The sequence below is a fragment of the Anthonomus grandis genome, chromosome 1, assembly GCF_022605725.1.
Source record: "Anthonomus grandis grandis chromosome 1, icAntGran1.3, whole genome shotgun sequence".
Lineage (NCBI taxonomy): Eukaryota > Metazoa > Arthropoda > Insecta > Coleoptera > Curculionidae > Anthonomus > Anthonomus grandis.
In genome coordinates, this window is record NC_065546.1 from 3,606,678 (window position 1) to 3,628,884 (window position 22,207).

General features: G+C 31.2%; 2 long non-coding RNA genes across 2 annotated transcripts in view; one reads left to right on the forward strand and one right to left on the reverse strand.

Annotated features, from left to right (window-relative positions):
• LOC126735951 (uncharacterized) overlaps positions 1–22,207 on the forward strand; it is a 327,730-nt gene that overhangs the window by 80,917 nt on the left and 224,606 nt on the right. The gene's annotated exons all lie outside the window — the stretch shown is intronic.
• Positions 3,305–6,156, reverse strand: LOC126735958 (uncharacterized). The gene is made up of 3 exons (XR_007660564.1): positions 5,919–6,156; positions 5,355–5,857; positions 3,305–5,301 (listed from the first exon to the last, which is right to left on the reverse strand). It is a non-coding gene; the product is annotated as an uncharacterized LOC126735958 (long non-coding RNA).

Consider the following 22,207-nt stretch of genomic DNA (forward strand, 5'->3'; position numbering starts at 1 on the left):
TACCTTGGTTGATTATGTGCTCACGAATCAAAATAACTTATTGGTGGAGGTGCATGATACTTCAAAAATTACTGACCATTCTGTTATTAGTGTTATATGTACATGGACAGGTCAAAAAGTATAGAAATATAAGTGAGAAAAATCTCAGCTAAAATTGTTTGAATGTAATTGGAATTTGAACTCTGTCAATGTTGAAGTTATTTTTAACGAATTATTGGAAAATTGTTATAAGGTGATTAATGACATTGCTTCTATCAAGAATTGCAAATACAAATCTAATTTGCCTTGGTTTGATAATGAGGTTTTTGATAAAATTAAAATTCGTGACAAGGCATATAAAATTTTTATAAATTCAAATGATATTGAAAGGCCAAATAAATGGCAGGAGTTCAAAGCTCATAGGAATAATGTTGTTAATCTTTTGAGATTGAAGAAAGAACATTACTATTTTGAAAAGATAGACATGTTTAAGGGTAATCCCAAAAAAATGTAAAGGACATTGAAGAGTGTAATTAATGGAGGGGTTTCTAAAGTTCCAAATTCAATTTTCTTTAATGGTGAGGGTGAATAGAGAGTCTTTACAGATAGCTCGGAAATTGCAAAAAGTTAAATTTTTATTTTGTTGCTAGTATTAAACAAATTAATGAAAGTATACCAAGCCAACAGAAATGGAATAATATTGATGCCAATTTAAATTTCGAAATGTCTAAATTTAAGTTATTGACTTTATCTGATGCTCAAAAAATAATTAATAATATTGCGGAGGGTTGTTGGGTGGGGTCAGAAATAAAACAGAAACCTGTTTACCTAAATGTCGACGTTTCGACTTATATTAAGTCATCCTCAGGACACTGAAATGGATTCAAGCAATTACAGAGATAAAACAAAGTAATTTCAAGTACATAAAAAACACTATTAAAATAAATGTTCTTTAAGTTACAAAAATTAAAACAACAAAAAACAAAAACCACGACACAGTTAAAATTACATTCAGTTACAATCCGTTAAAAAAAAAATTATAAAAAAAAACAATATAAAATATTTTTTTTTTTTTTTTTTTTTTTTTTTTTTATATATTCATTACACCTCTTACCTAAGTCTAGGTTTCTTAAGTTATAATTAAAACACATTTATAAGCGTAGAATTATTTTTAACATGGGTTAAATTGTAGGTGTTACTGTGGGCAAACTAGAATCAACAATAAGCCAAGAAACAAATGTTTTTATTCTTCCGAGCGTTTATTTATTTAATTTTTATGATTCAATGTTATGTTGATAAGTTAAGGATTAGTAGATAAGGAAGATGTATGTAAACGTCGACATTTAGGTAAACATTTGGAAATTGGCGAATTAGGGCAATAAACTAATGTGGTTGGTGGAAATTCATTGCGGCCCCTTTTTAAAGGTCTCTTTTATGTTTCCAGGAAATTAGTGGCAATTGCTCTTCGGAATGTAAGTTGATCCATTTTCCCCCCTTGGAGTCGGTGAATTTGCCATGCATTCTGTACAGCCATATTAATACAGTGAGAAAAGAGAGGAAAGTTTTCCATTCTTTCATTCCTCGTTTCATTGTGTGATACTTTGTAGATTTAAGTATTTATTTTTACCAATAGTATTAATTTGTTGATAATTGTGACATTTAAACGTGAAATAAACAGTTTTCTTTCTCTCAGCTGTGAATTCTAGTTTTTCGTTATTATATGTCTATTTTTACCTTTTTAACATTTAATTTATTACTAAAACTTCTTAATTTAAGTCTGAAATTTAAGCTTATAAAACTTGATTTTCTCTCATTTTTCTTTTACTTTCACATGTGTAAATACTATGTAAAAAGTATGAATAAACAAAATAATATTTGAATAATTAATAATAGTTATTTACACACTATTCGACTATTAATATTAATAAAAATAGTTAATGAAAACTTGATAAATTTGCCCACAGATTTTAATTAACACCTAATAACGTGATTAAATTGGTGCAACTTTTTAGATCGAACGACTGTTTCATCCTTTTTAACAAGCCAGATTTAATGACTTTCTTAATATGAATAATGTAATGCGTTATTTATTTTGTGTTTTATAAATTATTAATCAAACCCAAGCGAGTTATTCCCACACCAGATCACTCGCAGCTGTCAATCAGTACGGCTGTGATACAGTTATATTGACCACGCATTGCGGCCCCAATGATACATGCACATAGGTAAAGCCAGTTGATCAAATAACTTGATTATGACTTAAATTTTTATTTTTATCTTATGTAACCATCTTTGTACGCGATGTTGCTATGTCAATTATTTTTTTGTTAATTATCTAGATTAATGTTGATCGGCTTTATGCAAGGTAATATCTTGTTTATCTCATGGTAATCTGAACTAAAATTTACATATGAGCATAAAAACTCTAAGTTAGAGAAATTTAGTAACTGTATTAAGTCAAAAAGTAAAAATAGTGAAAAAATGTTTTAGGTGCCAAGTAAATCTGTTGAATATGTAATTTTCTTTTAATTGAGAATGAAGAGTCTTATCCTCGTAATCTCTATACACTAGATCTTAGCCTCACTAAATCTGAACACAGCTAATGAGAAAATTAGTGTTTTTTCAAAAGTTAGTTTCTAGCATCAACTATTCGATTTTTCTAAAGCTTTTAACTTAATTACTTATTTAATAATGGTTTTGAGAATGACAAGCAAATATTATTGCATAAAAAATTATAACAGACATTTTAGTGTCTTATTTGGCTGCTGCATTTATTGATTACTCTATATGTATAAAACAAGTCTAGCTTAACAAGTATTTTAATCTCTTAAGAAAAATAGTTATAGTTCTTTAAAATTTAAATCATCCTGGAGTAACTGTGCCTTCACATAATACGTTGAGTGACATGGCGAATTCCGGAAAACCGCCCTAGGAAACCAACTTCAACCATTTAACTTAACATATTGTTTTAAATGTTTCTGACATATTTTTTGTCTGGTAAACTGACTTTGACTATTTCTAAGCTTACTAGTAGCTGTCCAGTAAACTAGACATAGATTTATTTACAAAAGAAAAGACAGTAACAATTTGGTCAGGTGGTTTAATCAAAATTTAAAAACACACATCGTCGGCCCAATGCCAAAACCATGAATGTGAAAAATCGTGATTTGGAGATATTTGGGTTTGGAGGTTTTGATACTCTGTGAAAATTCAGATTTTTGTCGGAATAATTTAATTTCTTGGAAGACATAGGATCTACTTTGACAGTTTATAACTTGCTTATTATTTTTTCTATTTTTTAGCCCCCACCTTCCAAAACGTCACATTCGTGGACTTGGCATTGCAAAATTTTCTTTCAAATCACTTACAGTACAATAAAAAAACCTAAAGACACAATGATTTTTATAATTTTTATTGATTTGAAATATCAATAAATAAACATGTGTATTTTCATTGGGAAACTAGGATAAACTCTGGATCTATAAATCTAACAAAACAAAACTACTTAAACTTCTAAATCATTGGCAAAAAAAAACTATAAAACCGAAAAAGGTTTTCTCAAAAAATACTGTAAATACAAAAGGAACTAAATTCATATGCTTAAATGAGCTTGAGTATAAAGTGAAATGGTTTAATTTTCATCTGAGTCAGTATTTTCACTGTCATCTGGTTCTGGTAATCTATCCCTAATATTATTATTAATTTTTAGCGACTTGTAAAAACTGTGATGAACTTTTGGGATTGTTAAATCAGAACACATTTTTTGTAAATCCTGATATTTTGGCTTCGCAATGGGTAACTCACATTCATATGATTTTTTTAACTTCGCTGTTTTTGGTCGACCTCGAAATTTTTTCATGCAGTTTATGTAATGAAATTCTTGTTCAAAATCCATTTTGTAAAACACCTTCGTCATGTTCGATTTAAGATAACGAATCCAGCAAACCTTACGCCATGGTATTTTGTTCATCTTAAATTTTTGCGCTGCAAATTCTTTAAAATCATACACATCATCAAAACTTCTGCTCCTCACTTCAATAATTGGCGTGGTTTAATACGAGCATCTCGTATTGCTTGCGCCCAACCTTCAGGAATGTATACAGGAACATGCTTAGCTTTCTGCTCAATTTTGGAATGTATGGAATCGCATTCCATTTCAGTGTGTCCGCTTTCGAAAAATGTATGATCTATAATTTTCAAGCTAGGATGAACAGAAATGAGCTGCATACACATAGCAGCAAAATTAAAATTTTTTGCTGGCCACCACAGCCATCTGACATCATTCTAACTGTTACTTCTGGATTAGATAATACGTATTCATAGATACAAGAAGCGATTTCATTTGAACCCCTTTTGCCCTGGGTTTCATCCCATAGATAGCAAATGCCATCTTGATTTCCAATATTATAAACTGTCAAGTTATAAACAGCTAACTTGCGCAAGTAAAATATCTGTCCTGCAGATCCTTTTGGATTTGTGAGTACAGCTTCAAGGTCAAAATTGAATGCTAATATAGTAGAATTGTTTATTGCTTCCAGTTTATCAGCACTACGAGCCTTGCGTGCCAATTCCTTTCATCTCAAGTGTTGCTGAAACGTTTGTTCTTGCGCTTCTTTTTCTTCTCCAGTCATATTTTTCTGTGCCAAACATATCTTGCCCTGGTCCTTCTTTGGCTTGAAAACCCCCGCTATATTCTTTAAAAACTTGTCTGTATCTTTCGATTGAACCAGAGCGAATATTTTTTTCTTTGCATTGTGGTTTGTACAACATATTGTGCATTATGTACAAGTTTAGGGTAGGGTGCAAATATTTTTTAAAGCCCTGCAGTAGTGGGACTCAACTGCAGGAAATGATAAAATGTGATCACGTACCATTTGCAAACAATCCTCAGTTAACTTATTAGTAGGAGTATGTTTGCCATGGCGGTCTTTTTCTATTGTTCCAGTAGAAGATCGTTTTTGTAAAGATATTCTTATGAATGAATCTGTTACATTAAGTGTAGATATGAAAAATTCGCGGCACACTTTATTTTTTTGTCCATCAACGGTAAGAAAATAATTACAGGTGTTGACCCTTATCCGCTGATCATCTAATGATGAGAGTTGCCGAAATTCTTCATAAATGTTTGCCTATTCTCTTCTGAAACAGATTCGCGGCATTTATGTTTCGCTTTGCCACCACAAGGGCATGGTAGTAACGGCCTTGCTGGTTTCTCTATATTTTTAACACTTAAGTATGCCTCTCCTCTAAGTCTTTTTTGTTTTCTGATATTTTTTTTCCAAGTTCCAATGTTTTTCTTCTTCCTCTTTAGTGGAAGTTTTTCTGAAATAAAAAGCAATGAGTATTTTTATTTTTAAATATTTTTTTTAACGTACTTGTTTCTTCGCTTGTGTCCTTAGAAGAACTGGAAGAGCTTGAGGATGTAGAGCAAGTGGAGCAACTAGAAGAACTGCTTGTACTATCATATTTGTCACGTCATCTTGAACGACGTCTGTCAGAGCTATCAGTTTTTATTTTATTATTTTTCGGTCGGTTTTATATTCTCGGGGCCGGGTTAATAGGTTTTTTGCTTTTTCTGATTTTTATTTAATTTTCATACATTACATAGTCTTTAACCATCTTAAAACTGCCTGATTTTTGTTTGATAATATAAGTGTTTTTTTTTGTCTAAAGTTTTTGGCTTTTATTATTGGACCGAACCGCGTATTGTGTACGACGGGTAGTTTTACATTAATACGCACCCTACAATATTCATTTTCAGGATTATAATTATCTGACGACGATGCTCTGTTGTCATAATCACTATCAAATTCAGTTATTACAACATTTTGTTCTTTAACATGAGATAGTGTTTCTTTTTCATCTTCTGGACATTCAACTAAGATAATAAAATTAACTTGGTCAAAAAAATACACCTAAAACAATAATAAAAAAATTACCTGCTATATTATTGATTGTATGATTTTCATTGCTAGCAAGTATTGATTTGGTAGTTGAAACATTTTGAATTTCAGCCAGAGGTAGTATGTGTTCTTGAGCATCGGTGCCAGAAATTGAATCTAAAACAATATCTTGGCTTTCAAAATAATTCACTTATATCAAAAAATATTATCTCTACTTGTTATATAATTCGGTATTGGTAGGAGAGTGTCATAAATTTTAATGTCTCCTGCATCGCAGGCCACCTAAGAAAATTAAATAAAATAATATTTTCTATTTTGATGTAAAGTCAACCATAATTATTATTACCTTAGTTCCATTTTGGTCCATACTTTGCTTATCTCTTTCATGTTTAGACCTAACGCTATCTATTATTTTTTGTGTTCTAGATGTCACGTTTATCATTTTATAATTGATTTTTTACTACTCAAAATCTATACACGAATGTTATAAAGTATACTACCATATACTTACAATGTCAAAATAACGAATGTACCACATTCACTGTCTTGGAACTTTTAATGCAAGGCCAAAACCACAAAAGTGTCACATACACGATACGCGCGTTGCGACAGTCGAATACAAACTAAGATACGTCAAAGGCAGTACAGCTACCTCCACCAAAACCATGATGCTTGCAGACTCGTTGGTTTGGCATTGTCAAGAACTGGTTCAAGCACCTCTAGCTTGAAAATGTAGATAGGTAAAAATTGCCAATTTTGCACATTCATGGTTTTGTCTTGGGACTGACGACATGATATTTTAATAAATGTAAATATAAGTCTAAGTAGATTGCCCTCATGCCAATCTTTAAAGCAAGGATGCACACAAAGGCCTGGTTTTTCAGGACAGACGGGACAAAAATATCTTGTTTTTCTTGAAACTTTTACGGCTGTACACTGGCGACATCTTCTCATTGTGTATTTTTCTTTTTCAGTTGGAGGATTTGGCTCCAAAAAGTGAAATTTGCCTCTAATATCTGCCTCATTATCCATCACTTGCAAATTACTTCCTTTGATAAGGCGCATAATAATCTTTTCTCTAAAGTTTAAAAGTCTTATATTTTCTTTTTAGTGAAGATTGTATAATTATATAAAATCGATTAAATGGAAAAATATTTTGCGATAACTAACTGTTTTACGAGGCGTAGAGTAGTACGCCATCATCTGGTCGGATCGGTCAATTCCCGACATATGTTTGTTATAGTCGATTACAAATGCAGGTTTAATTTTTTTATTGTTAGCCCTTCTACCTTGAACTTCAACCATTACATGCTTGTGGATAGTACTTATCATCCTAACATAACGTTTATCCTTTCAATTTGTAAGTAAAACTGGTCCTTTTCTTTTCCAAACTGCCTCACCCTTTTTTGGCTTCGCTTTCATAGTGTCCTTATGGTTTCTCTTTCTGCCTTCACGAAGAGTTCCCACCATTCCCGTTTTTTTCTTAAATAAAAATTCAGCCAAACGAACACTTGTGTAAAAATTGTCAAGGTAAATTGTGTGGCCTTTATTCAAATAATCTTTTAATAGTTCTTTTACCACACTTTCTACGTGTGTAGAACCTTCGAAGACTAACGTTCTCTTTCCCGTATAAATAATAACGTTTAGAAAAAACCCATCATCCGTTGTTAGCTCATATAATTTTATACCGTATTTGTGGCTCTTATTTGATATATATTGTCGAAATGGCAATCTACCCTTCCAACCAATTATGGCTTCATCATTGGATAAATGCTTTCCAGGACTTTTTTAATATTTTCTAGTATTTTTTCTAAAATAGGCCGAATATAAGCGAATCATAGCGTTATTGTAAATCTAAATTTTTTTTAAATATTTTGAAACCGATTTCTAGATATAGTCTTTCCAAATACAGGATGAAAGTATAAAATATCTCGACTCCACTGCTTAGCTAAAAGAGGAAACTTTACAGTTCCAGATAAACACCATAATCCTACAATTTTTTTCATTTCATCGATAGAAATATCTTTCTACTTTGTATCTCTACTTGATCTCGTTTTCTTAGAAGCAAATACTAAATTTGCTCTTCTATTAGTCTCGGTGATAATTATTTTAAAAATATCTTCATCAAAAAAAAGACCAAAGTAATCTAATGGATCTGGATTGGGCGGAAGATCACTAACCCTAATTTCCTTTGCACCAGCAAAAGGAAACTCCGTTGGATCTTCTTCAACATCCGTCCACTCTTCTTCTGTAGTGGTTGGCACTTCCGGTGTCCTTACGTTTCTTGATATATCATCTAGGCTACTATATTCTACATTTTCTTCAGACTCTGAACTACTTTCTTCTCTATCCGGATTAAACGAACGGTCCTTATCATCATCGCTGGAAAACTCAAAATCACTTTTCTCTGAGTCATTCAAACACGCCTCCAATTTAGCACTCGTCAGCGGCCTTTTATTCTCATCAACATCCCTTTATCGTTTTCGGAGACCACTGCAATTAAAAAAAAAATTAACTTAATTTTACGAAATCACAAAGACTTGATAACAGCGCATTTTAGATGGTAACCCGCTTGTAATAAAACGAACCTAAACAGAACATTGCTAAAAAAAACCACGCCATAAATAAAACAATATTACAAAGTTGTGCACATATTTGTTGTAAACATATTTAAAATATATTTTATTCTACCGCGAAGCTGCAATGCCAAAAATATTGAATCCCGATAGTTGCCCCAAAATGTATCGACGACAATAAAAAACAATGAGAGTTATAAACAACACCACTTATAAACTTCTTTAATTTGACAACAAGAATTACGAAATAATGTACTAATGATAACATAAATAAACATTAAAACACGCCTTACCTGGGAGTTTCTTCATTCACATTCATATTAAAAACCCAAAACTAGTACACTTGTATAAAACCCGCCAAAACCAAAATATAAACACTTTCTTCAAAAAACCACAACAAACTAGGGTTAAAAACATGCCCGGCAGCGATACGCACGAAATAACTTCGTTCGTACTCGACGTTGCCATATTGTGCCTAATATGAGTTTGAGAAGTAAAATCATAAAATATTTACGTAAATCATATACTATAGCCCACACTTGACAATTCTAATCCATTCACATAGCCCGAAAACAAATCGGTATATCTACATTAAAGCGCGATTGTAAAATGTCCAGTTAACTGGACGCGGGCTATGAGTAAGAAACTGCCATGTCCAGTAAACTGGACGGTGGCACTCAACGTGATAAAAAAAAATGAAGAAGAAGTCTTTATTTTAATCTATGAAATTACAAGTTACTCATTCAAAAAGTAGACGAAAACAGTTCAAATGAACTAAAAGAGATAATATAATAGATTTAAATCAATTTAAACAAGTTTCTTCTTATGGATCTGATAACACTCTTGACGATAGTAAAACGTAATGGTTTATCTAAACAATTCAAAATACCGAGCACGTGTCTGTTACAATTGTTGATCTTTCCAAAGAGGATGACTCCATCTACATTAAATTCATTAAATCTAAAAAGTTGGCAGTATGAATTGAATTGGCTTTTCTTGCTTTGTTAGTTAGGTCTTGTATCTTTCAGTGCAATTAAGTTAAAATAGCATAGGTATGAAATCATTGTGAAAAAAAAATATTAAAAAATGTCACAATTACTCAAGAACTCAGGTGCTATAAGCACATTGAAATATATTGCAGATATAAACAGAGATCCTTTAATTAAGTTAACTTTTTTACCATCCTAAATTTAAAATTTGTTTAAAATACCCTAAAAGTATGTTTCTTCTTTTTTATTTGAAGAGACTAATTTCAATAAATCTCAATTAAATCAAAAGAGCTTCGCGAAGAAAGTTTGGCCTGTACAGGAAATGGCAACTTTAGACCAAAAGGATGCAATAAAAAAAGTATTTGCGTGTCTACGGTTACATTAAAATAATAAATTCTAATAAGTGGTAACATACAAATATAGTGGTTGCATTGATGTGCGTAATTATAAGTATGGCCGTCTCTGTGAAGATTGTGCGTGCCGATTGTGTTTACTCCATCTTATGTGCGATAAGCGTACATAGATTTCTCGCTTTTACCAAGGTGCAATTAATTTAGTTTTTTTCATTTTATGTATCTATTTAAAGCGGCAGACACGCTAAATATGTGGTAGTTAAGGAGAAACTACCGGACATTTGGTCACATTCTTTAGGATTTTTTTTGTTTTTGAAAACGGTTCATTTATGAGGTAGGTATTTTAAACTACTTTAGTTATGCAGGTATATAATAAAATAGTTAGACGAGTTATTTTACTATTATAAAGTCCATATTATAAATCAGTTTGGTACAAGTGTAAAAGTATTTAAAAGTCATAAAATTTTTCACTTCAAAGATTTTATGAGTAACGAGATAAGATTTGTGTTTTAAGAGTTATATATTCATTTAAAACTAACTACTCAGACTAAAATTAAAGAACTAAAATTTTCTTTGCTTTCTCAGGTTTTATGAAAAAAAAAACTTAAATTTTTGACCAATAATTATTGGTAACGGCATAGACATATTAAAATCTTAATTTCGATAGTAATTTTAAAAATCCAACAGGAATAGTTTTATCATTATTTTTTTATTTTTCTGACTGCTTTGGATATGAAAAACAATTGTCTTGACATATAATTACAAGAAACCGGTTATTTGAAAAAATTAATAAACTGTGTTTTTTTTTGGTTATTGGTTTAGAGCTGCAAAAAAATACTATCAAAAATAAAAAAATAATGTCTTTATTATACTAAAATATTTATACGCAAAGTCTTGCTAAAGGCTAATCAACGTAACCTACAATTAATTAAAGAGCGAAAAATACCAAATTAAATATACAGCAATTATGAAAAACACATAGATAATATTACTGATAAGAATTCATAAAATTTATTTTGGGTTTGAACAAAATAAATGACAAACAAAAAATACATTAAATCATAAGAGGATTTTCTGTAAAGCGCAAAAATACGACTTTGACGAAAACGCTACGGCACAAAATTAAAAAGAAAGCATGTATGAAATAAGGCTAAACGAGGAATCAACATTTCTTCAAAAACTGAATTTTCCACGAAGGTAAGCAAAAGAAGATGTACCAAGAAATTCACGCACAAAATAGCAAATAGATGAAAAAAATTCTCTACTAACGTTATCGTCCAAGAGTACCATTGTTTTCCATGACCCATTAAAATTCATATACAGATAGTGTTATCGTGAGCTACGTATTACCCAAAATAATGGCAACACCGCTTGGTTGCGGCTTGCAGGCGGCGGAATTTTTCGTTTTTTATTTTTTGAACCGGGAGTCAGCAGACCTCACTTTGCTGTGTTACTGCACGTTGCATTAATAATTTTTGAACGTTATTTTCGTGTTTTTTTTACCATGGCTGTTTATACCCCTTTCGAAAGAGTTCAACTAATTAAATGGTTTTATGGAGGCAATTCGGCAGTACAATGTAGAGATTTGTTTTCAGTGACATTTGAGAATAGACCGATTTTCAGTGACATTTGAGAATAGACCGATTCCTTGTGCAAAAAACGGTTTTTAAATGTGGTTACAAAATTTTGAGACATCTTTTTGTCTTCAAGATTCTAAAAAAATGCCACACAAAAACGTCAAGAACCACCTGTTGAAGTGGTCCAGGATATAGAACGGCGGGAAGAAATGAGTTGCAATACCCTAGAACTTGATTCGACACGGTCCACTAGAAGTGTTGGAGAGGAACTGGGAATGAGCAATAAAACTGTTGCTCGTATCTGGAAAAAAATATGGCTACAAATGTTTCAAGTATTCAAAAACTCAGGAAATATTTCCTGAAGACCAGTGGCGAAGAATGGAATTTTGTAAAAGCATGATGGAAAAGGCAAATGAAAACGAATATTTTTTTAAAAAAATATTTTTGTTTTCTGATGAATCTTTCTTTTCCATTACATGGCAAAACACAATCCTTCCATTGTTCGTTATTGGTCTCAGAAAAACGAGCACAGAAGTTTTCATTTTTCGTACCCAGTATCCTCAGAAATTGAATGTTTTAGGCAGGTATTTTGGACTCTCACGAGATGTGTCTGCAAAACCAAGTTCTTCCTGCCATTCAAATCCTACCTGATGTAGATCTGGGATCGGTTTATTTTCAGCAAGATGGCTGTCCTGCTCATAACGCGGCTAGGGTAAAAGAATTTTTAACAAATACTTTTCCTAAGCGCCTTATTAGTGGGACTGACGATATTAAATGGCCTCCTAGATCTCCAGATTTGTCTCTTAATGACTTTTATCTGTGGGGTTACCTTAAGCAGACCATTTAGAAGCATGAATTTAGTAGGCCAACAAATTCAGAGAAATTGCGAAATAAAATTGCCGAAGGTGCCAATTCCATTTTACCTAAAACTCTTTGTGCGAAATAGCTTTTACGATAAGTTAAGTTTTTGTTTAGTGAAAGAAGGCGGTTTATTTGAGCCTTTTATTTAACAAAATGATATGTTGTTAAATTTGTTTGTTAGCGTTTTATTTTTGATTCTTTTATTATATTTTTATCAGAGTTGATATTTTATTTTTTATTAGAATAACGCTTTAATTTTCATTATGCAAAACAAAGCATATTAAACATTCTAAGATTAAAATTCTTTGCGGGCTTTCCACATTGTCATGTCTGTAAAACCCGCATTAGAATAAATATTTTAAAAATGCCTGAATTTTCGCGTAATATTTTAGGACATTTTGTCGCCAAATTACGCAGCTCTCAGGAAAGTCAGATGTTTACTAATCCCGTCCTCGGGCCGGCCGGGGCGGTGCTCTGTCGCAGGCACTCGTACACGCGCGACGTTGCAAAATTTCGCCTCTATGCGGTTTCCTATAAGTAACGAACGAAAACACGATCTGTATAAGATTTTACACTAAATTTCTATTATACGCCGATGATCTTAAAATCTACCGTACAATATTTAACATCGCCGACTGTCTTAAAATCTAAAGTGATCTGGATCGACTACGAGCCTACTGCGATGAAAATAGCCTCTTTCTTAACATTAAAGAATGTCAAAGTATAACCTTTTCAAGAAATAAAAATAAAATATATGATCAATATAAATTTAATGATATTTGCTAAGGTTAAACACAAAATTAATTTTATACTCTAAACACGTACATAATTTTTTTTCTCATCACACCACATTATCTTCGGAATTGATATCGCTTAATTCAGCATCATTTGATTCTACCAAACGTAGGGCATTATGAAATATGGTATATTCTATTTTACTTTGTATATTCTTGATAGTCTCCAGGTCTTTTATTTTTAATGGATTTATTGGTAAAGAAGTTCATTCGATAGAGATATTTCACTTCAAAGTATGGATTGTCTCCAAGGTCCACTCTAATGGTTGACTATAATAATATAATTTATCCAATCAACGCTATTACTGTCCTTTATTTCCAAAAACTTGTTGGGCGCCTGAATTCGTTACATTCTAAACAATTTTAGCTTAACTGCAGGCCGAGAGTTCTTAAGAAAAAATTCATCTGTGAATAATTTTATGTTAAAAATGTTCGGGAATCTCTGCTATTTCAACTGCTTTTCGTTTTAAAATAACTGAAAAATCTTGATCGTTAGGTAGAAAAGAATGGCCACGTATACTAAATATATAAAAAATATTATGAAATAACTTTAATTAGTGGACTAATAATAAAAAATGCACCATAATATAATTTTTGCATTATCCGGGGCAACTATCATTTATTAGCACCAAGTTTCGAGAAGTGACGTCAAGCACGTGTGTAAAATAATAAAAAAGCAACGAAGTAACTTCATTTTGACCTTTTTTTGCAATTGTTTCATCATAGGTGTACATTGTTGCACTACCATCTTAGATTTTTGAAGCCAAAAATGTTATTCTAAAGCTGAAGGCATCTAAATGCTAAGTTGTCTCTAATATTATGCTATTATGCTAACCATATTTACAGTCTTGATAAGGTCCAAAATAAATTTCTCAGGGCTTGTGCCTGGCGGTTAAATGTACGAGATGGGTCTTTATCGGAACTTAAATCAAGGCTAAATATGAATTCTCTTGAGGACTATCAAACTAGGTGTGATATGACATTTCTTCACAAGTTGATTAATAATGCTATTAATTGCCCTGAATTGTTATTGCGGATAAACTTTAGGTGCAATACCAGAGTCCTTGGAGGGACGTCCCTTTTTCTGTTTGAATGTCACCATACAAACTATGGTAAATTTTTTTCAATTAGTCGACTCTACATGTTGAGAAATAAATTTAATCAGGCTTTTGACTTAGTGGATTTAAAGCCTTCAAAACTAAAAAAGGTATCTGAGTTAGTTTAGTCGTTAAGTACTATGTGTTAAGTATCAAATAAATTTGATTGCTTTTACTTTTCTTATTTTAATTATTTTCCTTAACGGTATGTTTTTAGTTGTTTTATTATTTTTCTTTTACTCAACTGGGGAAAACTATATATTGTTGTATTAATTTTTTTTTGGCCAAGGTTAGTTTGTGCTTAAATTTTTTTTGGAAGTTTTATCTTATTTGTATATCTTGAGCTGCTACATATTAATATACATTTAGATAGATATATTGTTGATTTATAGAAAATTTCGATATTTAATAGATTAGAAGTTCATTATGTATCTTATTAATATATTTGTTCATGGCAGAATAATTATATACATTTAGGGTTAGGATCTAATTTATTTTGTAATTTTGTTAGAATGGGGACATCCCGTAAATAAACAAATAAAGAAATAAATATGCGGTAAAGGAAAATTTTGCATAAAGTCAAAACAAATAACTATTGCCTCTTCATTTCTAGCATTTTCTTGTAATTTTTCAAGAAATTATAAAATTATTTCACTTTTCTTAAATGAAGTTCCTTTTTCGCTAGTGGGGAAACACTTGATTCCTTATTTTTTGCTGCAGAAATTTTTTGTAACAGAGTCGCAAGTTGAACATGTGTCAGTTCTCGGCATTCCAAATTTTATATCTTTTTTTATAAAAAAACTGTCCAATAAGCTTTATAGCTAACAATAATATAATAATCATTTAAAAATTATCTGTACAATTGATTTAAATGATTTAATGTGATCTTCCACTAAATTTTACAATTCACAAGGTAAAGCATTGGGCCTATTATGATGTTAACCGCTGTCATACAGTGATTTCGCTGTTTTTACTCCTTACATACGGGCACTTCCCTATAACAATCATCAGTTTGCTTTATTCGAACTTTAAAAGCATAAGAACTTGACTTTTCATAATTTGGTAAAGTCACATCTTCTTCTGAGTCGGAATAATAAACGAGCACGTTATTTCTTACAGGTTTTCGCGACCTTCTTTGCTTCACTGCTTGTAATGTAATAAGGCCAGACAGGTGTGAATCTTGTAAAGCTTTTGTAGGAATATAATAAACACTTTCCAGAATTTCTTGCCTTTGCTCTGGCAGCACTGAAGTATTTCTTACAAAAACACCTATGACCGATTTTGAGGTTAGAAAGGATAAACAAGAAAAAAAGCGTTCAAAACTTGCTTGATATCGTCACCAATTTGCTTTTCTGGAGCAAAAACACCTTTATGATTCAAATAGGCAGTACTTTTAGCTTTGTTACGTATTTTGCCACTTTTTTTGCTCTAACTGTCGGTACAACGTTTTGCCACTCGTCCATTCTTAAAAACTGCAACTAATCTTTAATTTCCAGCAAAAATACCACCATGGCAAGACAAGTGCGGTTTTTACCGAACGATCCATATCAGGTAAATGTACGATAATTTCTTAATATAATGTTGCCATAATTCAAAAGTGGACAAATTTAACAATATTAATAATAAAGTTTATTAAACAATATATGTAATATACTTATTAACCAATACAATAAATAAAAAATATAAACGTTTAGAAATATCACTGAAGCACACTATAAGCACTTGTGCGTGATTTGTGGTTATATAATCGGATAAATGTTAAATTTAGGTAATTATGTCCTTATTGGGTAAACAGACTATAACCGGCTAATATAAATCTTCAAAACACTCTGAAACAAAAAGCATCTATTAGATGTATTTAAGATTTATTAAATCATTAAAAACTTCTCTACCCTTCAAAAATATCCAGTTTTTGGCTTTGCGTTTAAAAGAGTTAAAGGGTTAAAGCCTTCAACCATCCTTATATCATTTGGGAGCATATTATACAATCTCGGAGCAAAATATTTTAAGCTCCTCTGTCCATGAGTTTTACGAGTCGTGGTTAGATATGCCAAGTTGTTTTGTCTACAAGATGAATTTTGGTTGATATTTAACTCTATCTTGTTTTTATTTATATATATATTTAAGGATTTCTAAATAATAGAGTTGACGCAAATCTAATATCTCACTTTCAGAAAAGAGGTTATCAGTGGGATATATTCTGTCTCTGCCAAAAATGATTTTTAAAACCCATTTTTGAATTGATTTTAATTTTTGTATATGTGTTTCAGAAATGCTTCCCCATCTCGAAATACCATAAACTAAATGACTTTATACAAGAGACATATATACAATTTTTAGAGGTTCGGTAGTCAAAAAGTCTCGAAGGTACATACATTTTGAGAGAAGTCCCCTTAATTTCTGAATCATTTCATCGACATGAAGGTCCCATTTCAACAAATTGTTAATTTTAATACCGAGATATTTAAAAGATGTGGCTTCGAGTATTTCACAATCCCCAATCTTAATGTTGCCAAGCCTTTGAAGGGAAGTTCTGTAAGTTGCAAAAGACATGTAGTTAGTTTTTTGTATATTTAAAGTTAATTTATTGTGTTGAAACCAGTTTTTTAATTCCACAAAGTCTTTTTTAATTTGGGTTGTTATAATTTGCCAAGGCTTTGATCTACAGAGTAAAACGGTGTCATCTGCAAAACTAACCAGCGTTCCATTTAGTTTAGGCTTAAGCATCTCGTTTACATAAACCGTAAAAAGTAAAGGACCCAACACAGTTTCCTGGGATACTCCATACCTAACATCTCTTTCACTGCTTATGGTTCCATTAAAGTCAACACGCTGCATTCTATTTGTCAGGTAGCTTTTAACCAAATCGAAAACTTTGCCTCGGAGTCCACAGCTGTGTAGTTTCTTTATAAGTATCTCATCACAGACAGTATCAAATGCCTTAGAAAGATCCACGAACAAGCATAAACAAGTTTCACTATTATCTAGTGCAACAGATATTTGTGATGTTAAAATTTTAATTGCATCCTGCGTAGATTTTCTGTCCCTGAAACCAAATTGCAAGTCTGATAATACATTAAATTTAGTTAAGAAATTTGCCCTTTTTTTATAATAATTCGTTCAAAAACTTTTGAAAATGTTGACAAAAGTAAGACAGGTCTGTAATTTGATATTTCTGTTTTATCGCCATTTTTATATAAGGGTTTAATAGCTCCGATTTTAAGACAGTCCGGAAAGCACCCTGTATCAAACGACTTATTTATTATCCAGGTCAAAATCGGTGAAATTTCGGTCGATATTTGTTTTAGGCATTCACTTCTTATATTGTCCCATCCAGTAGATTTTTTTTATCTTAAGGTTCATTATAGTTCTATTGACTTCAAAGATTGACACGTACCTTAAAACCATAGAATTTTCTAGATATTGAATGTCGTTCTTATAGTTTGGCAAGTTTTTAATCTTTTTAGCGAGATTCTCACTTAGGTCGCTATAGAAGTTATTGAATTCATTTGAAATAGTCTGTTTCTCAGTGTATACATTACCATTTGTTGTTTTTATTTGGCGTATTTCAGTCTTAAAAAAAAAAACATTATTACAGAATATACAAAACAAAATTCCATGAATATACAAATAATTAAAAATTACAACAATTTGTTTGATAATCGGAGTGCAACGCGATTTTTATAAAAAAACCGATACACATGCAAGTACATAGATTACTTGTACATGTGCTGTACAACCCGTGTTCCTAGATAAACTATTTTCTAAAAAACGTAATATTATGTATTTACAATAAGGTCCATACCAAAATCAACAGGGACAATATGTGTATTTTTACAGTGAACTAGCGAGTGGCTATGAAGCTGGGCAAAAAGAAAAAACAGAACGGTATAGGGGCGAGCACGGAGGGTAGATAACAGGCGAGTGAGAATTCAATTCTAATGTAAATATTTACAATTAGCAAGATCAGGTGTGCAGAACATTAATTAAAACAAAAATACCATTTTATAAAATACGGTCACATTAGGTTACCATAATTTGCGTGTTTAAGAGATATTTTTTTAAGTTTATAATAATTTTTTTAGGCGAACATTCCTTTATATAAATAGGTAGTTCATTCCACATCCGAACGCCCATATATAAAAAAGATTTTCCAAAGGTTGCTGTTCTATGTAAGGGAATTCTAAGCAAATGGAGATTTCTTGTATTATAAGGAATATCTTGATTAAAAAATAAATTTCTTAAATTTGTCTTTGGTTTAGTTTTATTACAAATTTTGTTTATGCAATCCCAAAGTTTTGTTTTTGACGAAGAATTTTGGTTTATTTGCATTTGAAAATATTGTTTCTTACTATTTTTTATTTGGATTTTTAATTTATTTTTATATGCGTATATATTTATTTTAAATATCTATATTATTTGGTTGTTAAAGTAAGTCATTGTATAGTATTTTTTTCCATAATAGTTTTTTGTAGATTGGAGTTCATCCATTCTTTCCGAAAATGGTTTTTGTTTTGTTTAAATTTTACAACCGTGGTATTCCTTTCTAAATAGAATTGCAGTTTATCTACAAAAACTTTCATACTTGCACTTCCATCATATGTGGCATAAACTTGATTCCATGTTTCTAGTATCAAATCATTCCTAAGGTTAGTGAAGCGTTTAATTTGAACTGGTTTTATTTCATTAAAATGTTGTGTAAAAGGAACAAATAATAAATTAAAATTAATTTTGAAATACAAATGATTTGGAATTTTCTAGTAATGTACTTTGACCTTTAAAAAAGATATGATCAAGACAAGTAGTCTAGACTAGGTCGTGTGATTTTGTTTATCAACGACTTAAACTGAAATTGCGCTAAAATATTTTTGTAGCTCTCAATATTTTGATCTGTTATGTTAAATAAATTCATGTTAATGTCTCCTATTAGAAGGTGTGTTTTGTATTTTTTACATTTGTCCAAGTATATGAGCAAACTGTTATTAAATGATTCTTTTTCTATTTGTGGAAATTTGTATAGTCCTGTTATAAGAATTTGTTTGTTTTCATAGAGTGCGAGAACTTCCAAAACCTTTACAATGCCAACTTGTACAATATTATAATTATACTGCAGATCAGAACGAATATATACTACTACCCCATCATTTTTTATTATAGTCACCGTGATTGTATAACATACTATAGTTCTTTATTGCAAAGGGTGTGTTGTTTAAATTAGCATGATTAAAGGTTTCTGTTTAGATAATGATGTCAAAATGTACAGTTAAACTATTTAAAAATACGCAAAGTTGGTCAAAGTTTTGGCTTAAACTAGATATATTAGGATGGAAGATTTTTAGATCCCTTGTTGGCCTTGAATATTTCTTATTAAAAATTTTAGTGCCTTACAGTTTTGCATCAAATTTAATGAAATTTGGAATACCCCCGTTATTTTAGGCGGTCTATTTACTTTTTATCTTAGAAAAGGTGTAAAACTAATTTTGAGGGGTAAACTGAGGGACTGCACACTTTTGACGGCCAAAATTTTATGTGTACATATTTTTTTTTTTAAATTAAGCTAGACCAAAAAATAAACTATACAAAAATTTAAATTTTTGGTCTCTTGCATTTTTTTCATACGACTATTAGTTTTAGAGAAAATCGCTGGTGAATAAAAGGATAGCAATATCGTAAATTAAAAATCAAAGAAAAAATTTAGGAAGTAGGCTGTGTTTGTTTTTGTTGTTTTTTTTTGTAATTTGTTTTTGTTGTAATTTGTTTTAGACATTTTTTTAACTTGTTTGACATTTGGTGTAAAATAAATTTACTGTCATTGTTGACTTTGTTTAATTCAAGTAGTTTACTTCCCGTTTTAGATTTAAAGTGTAGTTTTTATTCCCATGTTTTATTTCTAAACGCTAACATTGCTAAAATGGAAAATGAACCTTATTCATTCGAACATCTTGCAGACATCCATTTTGTTTATGGTCTTGCTGATGGTAACGCGTATAAAGCTCAAAGATTGTTAAGGTTTCCTAATTGCCGACTCCCGAATGTACGAACACTTTCAGAGTCACATCGGCATCTTAGGGAATACGGTAGTTTTCGGACCCCCAGGAATAATGCAGGCAGACCGCAACAAGCACGAAACCCAGTGACCGAGGAGCAAATTTTAAATGCCATCGACGACGATCCTGGCCTAAGTACCCGACAAATAGCTCGGACTTTGGATGTTTCTCATGCAACTGTCTGGCGGGTTTTGCACGAAAATAGCTTGTATCCATACCATATTCAAAGAGTTCAAGCTTTGCTACCTCAAGATTTCCCAAGGCGCTTACAGTTTGCAAGGTGGTTACTTTACAGATGCGCGAGAGATAATAGAGGAATTAGGCAATCTTACCACCAGGAGCACTTTAGCCTTAATGTATGGGCAGGTTTAGTGGAAGATGAGTTAATTGGTCCTTTCTTTTTTCCTAGAATATTAGTACTAGCGACACTTATTTAGACTTTCTACAGCACCATTTAAATGGTTTATTAGACAATGTACCTTTAAATGTGCGAGCGAACATGTGGTTTATGCATGACGGTGCCCCCCCCTCATTTCCGTATAACAGTGCGTGACTATTTGAACTTTGTGTTTCCTGAGAGATAGATTGGTAGAGCAGGCCCAATACCATGACTTCCACGCTCCCCGGACTGCAATCCTCTGGATTTTTTTTTCTAGGGATATGTAAAAAGCCTCGTCTATAATCCTGGTCAAGTGCCTTCGCTCGAGGTCCTAAGGCAAAGAATTATTGATGCCTTTGAAACAATAAGAAAACTCCCGGAATTTTAGAGCGAGTAAGACAATTTATGAGAAGACGAATGGAGGCTTGTATTGCAGCGGGGGGTGCGCATTTCGAGCACTTTTTAAAAAAAAAATATTTGTTTCTCAGAAGCTTATTGCTTATTTAAAAAATAATTAATTACTATGTTAATAAATGTTACATAATTTTTTAACCAATTTTTGTATTTTTATAAACCGTCATTCTTTAACGTAAATAATTGTTAATCAATTTATTGAAAAAACCCCAATAACAAAGTTTCAACAATAGCAAAACCAGTCTACCTATTTATTATTAAATGTCGTGCCGCTTAAAAAATGTCCTAAAACAAATAGTCACATCCTACTACTTAATATTATCTGTTTAAATTTTAATTATTACGTTATTGGTAGCGTTTTATTAATCGGTGATTTTTTCAAAAACTATTCGTATTATCAAAAAAATGTAAGAGACATAAAATTTAGATTTTTGTATGGCCCAAATTCTGGTGTAGCTTAATTTACAAAAAAATGTATGCGTACATAAAATTTTGGACGTCAAAAGTGTGCACCCCCTCAGTTTACCCTTTAAAATTAGTTTTACGCCTTTTCTAAGATAAAAAGTAAATAGACCGCCTAAAATAACGGGGGTATTCCAAATTTCTTTAAATTTGATGCAAAACAGTAGATACAGTTTTAAAAAGTCGATTTTTTTTACACTTCTTGCGATGGCTGTAGCTTGAAGGAAGTGCATTTTAGGACCCATGTTTATAGGAAAAAAAAGTCTTATTTTGACCTCAGGAATACGCCCTTAAAATATATGTAGTGAATTTTGAAACGCCCTGTATATCTTAATAAAATCCACTAAAGGTTCCAAAAATGTAGTTTTGTCCAACCTTTTTAGTGTTTCGACTGTACATTCGTCGTTTCCAATAATAAGCTAAATAACATAATTGATATTTGTTAGAAACCCTTTATATGTCCTGGTTTCTTTACTCAACTCTGCTTCTAACTTAAAGTAGTTAATTTACTTTTTTATAAATTAATTATTTTTAACTTGAGAGCTATTTTTTAAAGAATGTACTACATGTTGCTCAAGCTCTTGAGAAAATTTGTTCTAGAGATTTAGTATTTGTCTTTTTTATATTTATACTGTGTTATATCATTATACGTTTTATTTTATATGTTTAAATTATTTTATGTCATGTTAAGTTTTATTTATTATTTATTTTTTTTCACAAAAATATTTATTTAAAGCATCTGCATTTGCTAATTTATTTGTAATTTTTTCTGGAAT